The 12,305-nt window shown below is 49.5% G+C and overlaps 1 protein-coding gene across 1 annotated transcript in view; it reads right to left on the reverse strand.

The window, feature by feature from the left end:
• NUP153 (nucleoporin 153) overlaps positions 1 to 12,305 on the reverse strand; it is a gene marked incomplete in the record, with an annotated part of 2,476,866 nt that overhangs the window by 365,373 nt on the left and 2,099,188 nt on the right.

Here is a 12,305-nt window from a genome sequence, read left to right on the forward strand (position 1 = left end):
TAATCCCTGGCTGAGCACAGAAGATGCCTTGATGATGCCGTCAGGAGCCAGTCGTCCAGGTACGGAAAGACCTGTAATCCCTGGAGCCTCAGGTGGGCCGCTACCACCGCTAGCACCTTGGTAAACACCCTGGGGCTGAGGTGAGACCAAAGGGAGGACCCTGAACTGATAATGACTGGCTCCCAGCCGAAGCGAAGAAACCTCCTGGATCGTCTGTCCATCCGAATGTGGTAGTACGCATCCTTGAGGTCTATGGAACACATCCAGTCGTTCTCCCTCAAGAGGAGATGTATAGATTGCAGGGTGACCATCCGGAACTTTTGCTTGGTTACTGACAGGTTCAACTGGGAAAGGTCTAAGATTGGTCTTAAGTCCCCCGTCTTCTTTGGCACCAAAAGAACCTGGAGTAAAACCCTAATCCGGCTTGATCTGGGGGGCAGCTGGATGGCTCTTTTCCTAGCAGCTGCTCGATTCGATAGCTGCCGCCTCCCTTTGGTCGGGTGGAACATCTGGGAGGCTGCGAGATTTGGGAATCTTGAATAGGGGTATTGAATATCCTCTGGATATAAGTCGAAGCACCCAACTGTCTGTTGTTATGGACTCCCAAGAAGTCAGGTGCATCGAAAACCGCCCCCCCGACTGCCTCCAAAGGCGGACAGCCGGGCAACCCTTCAGGGCTGCTGCGTGGGTCTCTCAGAGAAGGGTTCTCTGGACCCAAAATTGCCAGGAGCCCCCCTGCCTCTGGCACGGCGACCTCCCGTCCTCCTCTGCCACGGAAGGACTGGTTATCCGGAGCAGGTTGGGACTGCTGCGACTTCTGGAACCACATCTTCTTCTGTCCCTTTTGGTTCTTAGAGAAGGACCTCTGGGGAGCTGAGAAGCGGACTCCGACGGCAGACAGCGTCTTCCCGTCCTTTTCGCTCTGGACTAATGTCTCACGAACAGTCTTGCCAAACAAGGCAGAACCATCGAAAGGGGCATTCGCGAAGGTCGCCTTGAAGGGCTCTGCAAAATCACAATGGCGGAGCCGGGCCTGTCGCCTCATGACAAGGCCTGCTCCGCTGGCTCTAGCGGCTCCCTCAGTAGCATGAGACAGCAGCCGCATAGATGTATTGGATACTGATCTGAGAGTGGCCATTCGGGTGGAGTAAACCTGTTTATCCTCACTCGAGATGGACTCGGGGAGATGCAGCGTATTCTTTAATCAGATCCCGCTGCATCCTAATGACATGTGCCATGTAGTTCAGCTCTCAAGGAGAAGGTCGCTGAACTAAAACTCGCTTCCCAATGCGATCCATCGAGCGGGACTCCTTGCCCGGAGGATGGACGGAGGGACTCTCCTGGGCCAATTCCCTCTTCGTGGCTGCAGCCATCATCATGGCATCTACTGGGGACCCTTACTCCAGTGGGTGCGGTCTGATGGAGGAGAAAGAATGCGGTCCGGGCGCTTAGGATAGGCTCAATGGTGTCCGGATCCTTCCACGCCCTGATGGATATAAGATCCACCAGGGGTCAGCAGGAGGGACACCCAAGAGGTAGAAGGGCCCGCCTCGAATGCCTCCAAGAACACAGACTCGTCCGAAGAAGCCTTGGGGGCAGACCACCCCCTGATCCTTAACATCTCCATGATGTCTCCAAATGAGGCGTCCTCAGGTGGTGACCTAGGGAGCCTTCCCCTTCATCCAAGTCCGTGTCTTCAGTGACGGACTCAGGAGTCCATGTGCCTCCTCTTGCACTTACGCTTCCGAGGTACTTCATCGGGGGGGCTGTCCGAGGAGTACTCTTCAGCAGATGGATGTTCCAAGGGAACCACTTGGGACATCGAGGCGGGCTGTCCCTGGGACCGGCTGGTGGGGCCTGGCCCAACTGCAATGGAGTGCGGGATGGAGCCGTGGCAGGGACCGGGGGTCCGGATGTCCTCGACAGTGCCCTTTCCATAACGTTGAAAGCCGAGGGGGAGCCAGCTTCTCTAAGCCCCGAGAGCCGACCCCCACTCGGATCCGACGTACGGATCGGAGTCGGAGCCGAAACCGTCGGATCCGAGAGACCAGTGTGCTCCGACCTGGACGGAGCCGAAGACACACCAGCTCCCTCGGATCCGAGGCTCGGCCCTCGGCTCCGAGAGGTCGGGTCCGAAGTACCCGAAGCACTCAAGGGATGGGACGGATCCGAGGTGCGCCGACCTATCGGATCCGACCCACCCCCGGATCCAAATCTGCACGGCGCCGATAGCTCCGAACCCGTGGTATGGGTGGGAGAAGGAGCTAAGGGGGCGAAAAAAGGGGCCGAAGCCCCTCCCGGATGGGGGGGGGCTAGGAGCACTCCCATTTGCATTTGGGCCTGGATGAATTTCCTCATCATCCGGTCCATATCAGCTTCGCTCATTGAAAAGGTCGATCTAGAGGAGGCCACCGAAGCGGACCTAGAGAGCCGTCTCGGTGACCTCCTGGAAGGGCTAGCCTCCTCCTCCTCGGGTCCAGGAGAGAACCGAGGGAGTGGAGCCGAGGAGGAGGAAAGCTAGAAGGCACAGGGGAGGCCCGCTTAGATGGAGGAGCCAAACTAGAAGCTTGGCTCTCCTCTTGTGGTGCTTCTCCTGTGCCTCTCCTTCTGTCTCTCCCTAGAAGAATCCTTCCCTCCGGCAACTTTAAGGGAGGTTGAGTCCCAGCCGGAGGAGAACTCACAGCAACAGGTTGCTGACTGGAAGGGCAGAGGCGAAGCAGTATCTGGGGGTAAAAGACCTGCCAGCACCAACTTTGACCTCCGTTCCCTTAAAGCCCGGGGGTTGAACCCTGCACAAATGGTACAACCAGAAGACAGGTGTTCAACCCCCAAGCATTCTTGACGAGTGTGGCCATCTGCTGGGGACAGCTTATGGCCACACTCGGTACATTTGGAGAAAACAGCCTTAGGGGCTTCAGACATTACAAACCTAAGGCCTAAATACACACACAGACAAACAAACTACGAAAACCCGAGAAAAATTAACTAAAGAGGGAGGAAAGCCTTAACCACACACAACACTAACTAGATTAATAGCAAAAACAGAGAATTTGAAAACTTTTTCTGTCAAAAAATCTAAACTTATCTCAACCAACGCCAGGAGCTCTAGAATTCCATTGCTTCTTGAAAAGCGGCAAACGAAATCTGAGGTCAGTCAGGGCTTGGCAAGGGGTTATGGGTAAGAGGGAGGAGCTAGGAGCTCGGAGCCTAAGCTTTTGAATTGCCGGCTCGGATCCGAGATCGGATCCGATACCCACAGGTTGCAGACGAATGAAGTCTGCCTACTTCAGATCTAAAGTTATTTGAAGTATCAAAAAGTATGTGAAAGTGCTTACAGTGTGTGCTTGTGGCTGTGCATGTATTTCAGAGTTTACTATATGCAAAGTGCAACTATTTTGTGATATACAGTCAAAGTATAGCCATTTCAAAAAGTTTCTTGTTCTGGGTGTGTCTATTCGCAAAGTGCCACCATTACAGAGGACTTCTTGCACTGTAAAGAGTTGCCTAGCAAGGTTCTGCAATTTTAGGGACATTTCAGTGTGCTGTATGCAGTTATTTGCAAAGTGCAATTACTTCGAAAAATTATTGAGTTTTGGGCAACAGTTCGATTTAGTTGCATTGTTCAGTTACTTGACATGTTTTTTACGCTAAGAGGTATTTTCTTGCAAAAGACATTACAAGATTATTATAGTGCTTGTAAGTTATTCAGTCACATGGTAAAGTTATCAAAAGTTTCTTAAAACTAATGGTAAATGACTTTAGCAAATAATAAATGACTCTAGCATTTAGCCTTTCCAATGATATTACAAAAGTACCAAAACGCCAGAGAAGCTTATTTCGTAAAGTCCAGTTATTCGAAGGTACTACGAGTTTGTTCATTCACATAATTCTGAATAGCCCCAAAAGGTATATGTTCAGAGCACAAAGGCATTGGACAAATACTGGCATTAGTTTCTTGCATATGTGCATGTGTGTACATTGTGCTCATTTGCAAAACTCTTTGCTGGTATGCCAGTCAACAGAACTGTACTGCGTTTTGTTTCATTGAATACTGATTGAATATTGTGGTCTCTCTCTACAGTTTGTTTTCCACCCTCCCTCCCTAGTGTTGCTGTAGTGTTAAACTTGGTGGCTTTGGAATTGTCCACCCCTGCTGTAAATTTCTGTTTAGACACTCCTCCTGAACCCATCTCAACTGCTCACTCAACTGAGTACAGTGAAATCATTTGGGAAGGACTACTCCCCTTGCTTCTTTGATTTCAGACACTCCTACCAGTTCAATCTCATCAGCTCTATCTACTGTGTACAGAGAGAGCATTTGGGAAGGACAAACCTCGTAGTCTATTAATCTTGCTCTGTTTCCTCCCTCTCAATTTAATAAAAATAAAAAGTGTTCTACTTTATTTAGCTGCTCTTACTGCTGTAACTGTGTTCTACCTACTTTACCTAATTTTGCTGTGATGTGTGCTCTTAAGTGTTCAAGTGCTCTTACTCCATATTTATTACTGCTTTTAGTAGCCTGATTAAATCTGTCTGCTGTTCTAAACACCTCCGTTTTGGTTTTAGCACTTGTGCTTCAGGCCAGTTACTTTACATTTAGGGTTTTTGCGGTCTACACTCTTGTGGACAAACCCTTATCAAATCCTGCTCTCCTTAAGTTCGTCAAGTATGCAGAACACTATGTCAGGACAAGTTCCATCAGTTTCTCCTGCCAGCCTGGTTGACATGGTCATACTGAAACAGTGTAGCAAATTGCCTCATGTTCATGGGCAGTCCTCTTCTCCTAGCACAAAATTCTTCTACTTGCGAGAAATGCATCTACATCAGGAAGCTGGAATCCATGCTCTCTCCTGCCACAGTCAGTACTCCTGGCAGAGGAGATTGTTTTACTTGGCTCTGTGATGTGGTGTTTGTGCTGGCACACATCCACCTATTCAGGGGTCCTCAGAAACTTGAGAGACCCCCAAAACATACACGCACACACATTCCACACACAACACCAATCACATCACACAGTAAACAACACACCAGTCTCTCACATACATAGCCCATTAGACATAATAAACCAAAGCAGCTCATAAGGCATAATAATAAATCAAACATACTAGTCATTGGCGACTCAATAGTGAGACATGTGAGACATGTGATCCCCCCCCCCCCCACCAGACTCAACAAGAAGAAGGTCATGATCAGCTGTCCGTCAGGTGCAAAAATCCACCACATCACACACGCACTCAAGTCTCTCCACAACAGGCACAAGTATGACTCTGTATTGTTCATGTTGGTGTGAATGACTTGAGATCTACCTCCCTGGACTATATGAAAAAAGACATGATTGAGCTCTCAGAGTATGTGCCCCAGGCAGGTATGACCCTAGCCCTAAGCATCAGCCTACCTTCACCAAGAATGATACCACAATACCAACAAAAGTAACTGACTTCAACAATTGGCTTAGTTTCTGGTGTCTTTCCAAGGGATCCAGTATCTGTCTGCCTAGGATGACATGGTTGACAGACCTCAATGTTTTGTCACTCCTGAGGTTCTGGATATTGGCCAAGGCTCTTGCCTCCCCCATTGTGCCTTTTTTAGCCTATGTCCCAAAGACAAATCCTCCAACATAAAAGATCTGTCAAAAAGAAAACTGAAGGCCATGCTGCTTAACACTAACGGCCTTAACCTGAAAATGCACTTACTGGAGGCTCTCCTTACACTGGAAGATGCCAATGTCTGAGCGGTCACGGAAACTTGGTTCAGGGCTGTGGAGAGCATCCCTGCCTTACAAGACTATACCTCATTCCACACTTTCCAACTCCAAAATGAGGTCGGAAAGACTAAGGGTGGTGGAGCCTATCTTCACTAAGGTTAGGCACACCTCCAGATTGGTTTGCCAGCATGACGCACCGGAATTACTCCAGGTGCAACTGATAGTTGGCAAGACACTCACCCAAATTATAGCCAGCTACAGACCCCCCCTCCATGACTCAGGAAACCCACTCCACCTATCCAGACCTACTTGACTCCATCAAGGTACCCTCTAACACCCTGATCCTTGGTGACTTCACCTACCCCACCAAAGACTGGGTGAACTATTCCTGCACTAATGCACTCACCCAACAATTCCTTGGTGTCATCAATTCTAATCCACTAGACCAACTCGTCTCATTCCCCACAAGGGGACATGAGATTCTGGACTTGGTTCTCACCATCATGAGCGACCACTGCACCACTCCCATAGTATGTTCTTCCCTGGTGAGATCAGATCATTGGTCTCTCCCATTCAAAGTTTCTATCCCACTCAACCCCTCCCCAGCCGTAACCAGGCTAAAAAAATTCTCAAAAGCTGACTACAACCTCCTAAGGGAGGGTTATCAGTAGCTTCACACCGCCACCTCCCTCAGAGGATGCAGACTATGCTAAACATTACCCCAGTGCAGTATGCAAGCCCCTGTACAACTGCATGGACTCAGCCATACCCAAAAGAACTAAAACCTGCTCCTCAAGGAAACACAAACATGTCTGATGGACATCCTCTATCAACAGGCTTTACAACAAAAGGAAGAAACTGCTGTCCAAGGGTAAAAAGGAACAAATTCCAAATTGGAAAAATTCCCTCCTCAGCCTCAAAAAGTAAATTAGATCACTAGTGAAAACGTCCAAGGCCAATTATGAGTTGAAACTAATCTCCAAAACAAAGGGAAACCACAAGTCCTTCTTCAGTTATATCAGGAACCTCCATAGCAAAGCTCAGATTTGTTTTGAATTAGCACTTAATGGTACCACTTACACTGATCCTGTTGACTTAGCCAACCTGCTAGCAGATAGGTTCTGTGCAAACGTCACCCCCCTATCCCCTCCCAAAGGCCCATTCCATATCCCCAATACTTGTCCCACACCTTGCATCTCTGTAGATAAAGTGTTAAAGGCCCAATCCAAGGCAAAGAACATCGCTTCCATGGTAGTATCCCAGGCTGTATTTTGCACTATCTCCTAATTACAGGCTTCATTCCAGCAGAGTGGAAAAAAAGAAGTTATGTACTCACTATAAAGTTCCATCTGAGTAGGTAACTTCATTTGTCAGCAACCTGTGGGTATCGGATCAGACCTGGAGCAGAGCCGGCAGCTTTCAAGCTAGAGATCCGAGCTCCAAGCTCCTCCCCCTTACCCATAACACCCTGTGACCTCCTTCCAATCCTCAGATCGCATTTGCCCATCTATATAACCTCACAACTACAAAACAACCACCTGAAAAACCCTAACCTAAGGATTAACAAAGGACTTGATAAACCATCCTAGGGTCCAGGTAATCAAAGAACCAGGTTAGGGAAAAGGAGGGAGGGTCGGTTGTTGACAAATGAAGTTACCTACTCAGATGGAACGTTATGGTGAGCACATAACTTCTTTATCTGAAGTAGTTAACTTCATTTGGTCATCAACCTGTGGGACACAGAGTCCCCAGCTACCAAAAACTTGGGAGGTCCCCAAGAAAGGATATTCCAGAGCACTGCAGAGCCAAAGGCCGCCCTTCCTCTGGACACTAAATCCAATTTATCGTGAGAGATAAAGGTATGAGAGGATGCCCAAGTAGCCGCAGAACAAATGTCATCCAAGGGAACTCTAGACCAGAATGCAGCAGATGTAGCCATAGAGCGAGTATAATGAGCAAGAATCCCTATAGGCTCTGGTAGGCCAGATAGTTTGTATGCGAGCAGAATACAATTAGAAATCCATCTGTCCAGAGTCACCTTCGAAACTAGCTTCCCCAAGAAGGGTTTTGCAAAGGAAACAAAGAACTGATCAGACTTGTGGAAGGCAGCTGTTCTGTGTAAATAAACGCGTAACTGTCTATGAACATCTAACAAATAAAGTTTGTACTCCCCTTTGTTTTGATAGTTAGGGAAAAAAACTGGGAGATTAATGGACTGATTGATGTTCGCCTTGGAGGCCACTTTGGGTAGAAAAGATGGGTTAGTCCTGAGAGAGACCCTGTCCTTATGGAATAACACAGAGGGCCTGAAGCTCCGACACCCTCCTAGCTGAGGTAATAGCTACCAAAAAGGCAGTTTTCCAGGATAAGAATTTCAAATTAACAGAAGCTGCAGGTTCAAAAGGTGGTCCAGTCAGAGCCTGAAGGACCAAAGTTAGATCCAATGGAGTGGCGGAGTTCCTAATAGGAGGTCTCAAGAGAAAAGTACCTTTCAGAAAGGTCTTACAGATCTTGGTGGAAGCGAGGGGATTGAGATGGTCTCCAATGTGAAAATGGGAGATGGCAGCCATTTGAACCTTTACAGTAGAAGAACTGGCCTCTTGCTGAGAAATATGAGATAAAAAATTGAGCACTGCTGGGATGGGAGCAGTGAAAGGGTCTAAATTCCTATGAGACGCCCAAATGGAAAACCGCTTCCATTTACTATTGTAAACCTTCCTGGTAGAAGGCTTATGTGCCGCTCCCAGGACAGATCTAACTGCGGATGATATACCGGGAGTCCTAGCAACTAATGGAACTGGATCAGCCAAGCTTGAGATCGACCAGATTCGGGGGTTCCAATCCTGAAGGATGAGATATCAGATCCATGATGGGATTCAAGATCCAGAGAGGAGCTATAAAATGAGACCGTAGACACTGGAACCAGGCTTGACGAGGCCAGAATGGGGCTATGAGGATAATCTTGTTTCCCAACCGACGAGCTTTCTGTAAGAAATTTGTCATCAACGGAAGAGGAGGATAAGCATAAAGAAGACCGGGTGGCCAAGCATGGACTAGAGCGTCTCTGGGGGCTTCCCCCGGAGGGGGGATTAGAGTGAAAAACTCGCTGCACTTCACGCTGGAAGGCGATGCGAAGAGATCGCAGCAAGGTTGACCCCACTTGCTGTAGATCTGTTTCGCTACTAAAGGATTCTGAGACCACTCGTAGGGTGAGAGGATAGTTCGACTCAGTTTGTCCGCTAGGATGTTGGACCGACCCGGAATGTGTGTTGCTAACAGAAAACGGTTGGTGGATATCACCCAATCCTAAACTCATGGCCTCTCAGCAAAGAGGGTAAGACCTGGTTCCCCCGTTTGTTGATATACCAGATCACTGACATGTTGTCTGACTGAATTGCAATAGTCCCTGGAGGGAGAAAGGCTTGCAACGCTAGAAGGACTGACCTCATCTCCAGTACATTTATATGCAGAATGGTTTCTGTCCGAGTCCACGTATCCTGGACAGTTCTGCCCGCGTAATGCCCTCCCCCCAAGGCGGGAAGCATCCGTGGTCACCGTGGCTTGGGGTTGCGGCATAACAAATGGTAGTCCTTCCCGAAGCTCTTGAGATTGGAGCCACCACATGAGGGAATTTCTGCAAACTCTGCTGATAGGAATCGATAAGTCCAATGGGTGGTGAAGGATGGACCACTGAACCTGCAAAGTCCACTGGAGAACCCTCATGTGCAAGCGAGCTAAGGGAGTGAGATTGATTGCTGCTGCCATGGACCTTTAAAGCGCTCAGGACTAACTCCGCTGACGGGGCAGGTGACTGAAGAAAGACTAGAACGTGTAGGGTCAAACTGCAAAGTCTGTCTGAAGTCAACAAGGCCTTGGTCTGAAGCGTGTCTATTCTGGCCCCTATGAATTCCAAGATTTGAACTGGCTGAAGGGATGACTTCTTGAAGTTTATGGTGATCCCCAAATGGGATGCTAATAGTAGGAAGCAATCCCTGGCTAAGCAGAGTAGATGCCTGGTGGGGGCGGTAAGGAGCCAGTCTTCTAGGTAAGGAAAAACCTGTATTCCCTGAAGTCTCGGGTGGGCCGCTACAACTGCCATGACCTTGGTGAACACCCTGGGGGCTGTTGTGAGACCGAAGGGTAGGACCCTGAACTGGTAGGTAATGACTGGCTCCTAGCCGAAAGCGGAGGAACCTCCTGGATCGTCTTTGTCCATGAGAATATGATAGTATGCATCCTTGAAGTCTATGGAGCACATCCAGTCCTTCTCCTGCAAAAGGGGCAGGATGGATTTTCAGCGTGACCATCCGGAATTTCTCCTTGGCAATGAAGAGGTTCATGGTTGAAAGGTCGAGAATCGGCCTCAAGTCCCCCGTCTTTTTTGGCACCAAAAAGAACCTGGAGTAATTGCCTAATCCAGACTGGCCTGGGGGGACGTGCTGGATGGCTCTTTTTTCTAGCAGCAGTTTTATTTCTAAAGCTGCAGCCTCCCTCTGACTGGGTGGTACATCGGGGAGGTGCCTCGACTGAGGAGGTTGGTTTATAAAAGGGATTGAGTAACCTCTGGATATTATTCGAAGCACCCAGCGATCTGTTGTGATGGACTCCCATTGAGCCAGGTGTTGCGAAAAATGCACCCCGACTGCCTCCAGAGAGGAGCAGTTGGGCAACCTCAGGGCTGCTGCGTGGGTCGGTCAGAAAAAGGTTCCCGAGACCCAAACTTCTTCGGCCTCTGGGCCGGCGTCCACCTTGTCCCCCTCTATCTCTGAAGGACGAACGGTCCGGAGCGTAACGGGACTGCTGAGACTTCCAGAACCACATCTTCTTTTGTCCTCTCTGGTTCCTGGAAAAGGACCTTTAAGGAGCCGAGAAGAGGATTCCGACGGCAGACAGTGTCTTCCCGTCTTTCTCGCTCTGAACCAATGTGTCGCGGATGGTCTTCCTAAACAGGGTGGAACCGAAGGGTGCGTTCCAAGGACGCCTTGAAAGTTTCCGAAAAGTCACAAAGCCGGAGCCAGGCATGACGCCTTAAGGCGATGCTGGACCCACTGGCTCTAGCGGCTCCTTCCGTGGCATGGGAGAGTAGCTGCATAGACGTGTTTGATACAGATTTCAGAGTGGTCATGTGAGCTGAGAAGGTCCGTTTGTCCTCGGCTGACATGGACTCAGGGGGAGACTCAGCGTATTCTTTCACTAGATCCCACTGAAGTCTAATTACATGGGCCAAATAATTCAGCGCCCTTATGGAAAAGATAGCTGAAGCAAACATCTGCTTCCGATACGATCCATCGTCCGAGACTCCTTATCAGGGGGATGGACCAAGGAACTATCCTGAGCAAGTTCCTTCTTGGTGGCTGCCGCCACCACCACCATGGCATCTACCGGGGAACCCTGTCTATTCTGGCCCCTATGAATTCCAAGATTTGAACTGGCTGAAGGGATGACTTCTTGAAGTTTATGGTGATCCCCAAATGGGATGCTAATAGTAGGAAGCAATCCCTGGCTAAGCAGAGTAGATGCCTGGTGGGGGCGGTAAGGAGCCAGTCTTCTAGGTAAGGAAAAACCTGTATTCCCTGAAGTCTCGGGTGGGCCGCTACAACTGCCATGACCTTGGTGAACACCCTGGGGGCTGTTGTGAGACCGAAGGGTAGGACCCTGAACTGGTAGGTAATGACTGGCTCCTAGCCGAAAGCGGAGGAACCTCCTGGATCGTCTTTGTCCATGAGAATATGATAGTATGCATCCTTGAAGTCTATGGAGCACATCCAGTCCTTCTCCTGCAAAAGGGGCAGGATGGATTTTCAGCGTGACCATCCGGAATTTCTCCTTGGCAATGAAGAGGTTCATGGTTGAAAGGTCGAGAATCGGCCTCAAGTCCCCCGTCTTTTTTGGCACCAAAAAGAACCTGGAGTAATTGCCTAATCCAGACTGGCCTGGGGGGACGTGCTGGATGGCTCTTTTTTCTAGCAGCAGTTTTATTTCTAAAGCTGCAGCCTCCCTCTGACTGGGTGGTACATCGGGGAGGTGCCTCGACTGAGGAGGTTGGTTTATAAAAGGGATTGAGTAACCTCTGGATATTATTCGAAGCACCCAGCGATCTGTTGTGATGGACTCCCATTGAGCCAGGTGTTGCGAAAAATGCACCCCGACTGCCTCCAGAGAGGAGCAGTTGGGCAACCTCAGGGCTGCTGCGTGGGTCGGTCAGAAAAAGGTTCCCGAGACCCAAACTTCTTCGGCCTCTGGGCCGGCGTCCACCTTGTCCCCCTCTATCTCTGAAGGACGAACGGTCCGGAGCGTAACGGGACTGCTGAGACTTCCAGAACCACATCTTCTTTTGTCCTCTCTGGTTCCTGGAAAAGGACCTTTAAGGAGCCGAGAAGAGGATTCCGACGGCAGACAGTGTCTTCCCGTCTTTCTCGCTCTGAACCAATGTGTCGCGGATGGTCTTCCTAAACAGGGTGGAACCGAAGGGTGCGTTCGCGAAGGACGCCTTGAAAGTTTCCGAAAAGTCACAAAGCCGGAGCCAGGCATGACGCCTTAAGGCGATGCTGGACCCACTGGCTCTAGCGGCTCCTTCCGTGGCATGGGAGAGTAGCTGCAT

Source organism: Protopterus annectens, chromosome 3.part0, assembly GCF_019279795.1.
Source record: "Protopterus annectens isolate FY-2018-M chromosome 3.part0, PAN1.0, whole genome shotgun sequence".
Taxonomy (NCBI): domain Eukaryota; kingdom Metazoa; phylum Chordata; order Ceratodontiformes; family Protopteridae; genus Protopterus; species Protopterus annectens.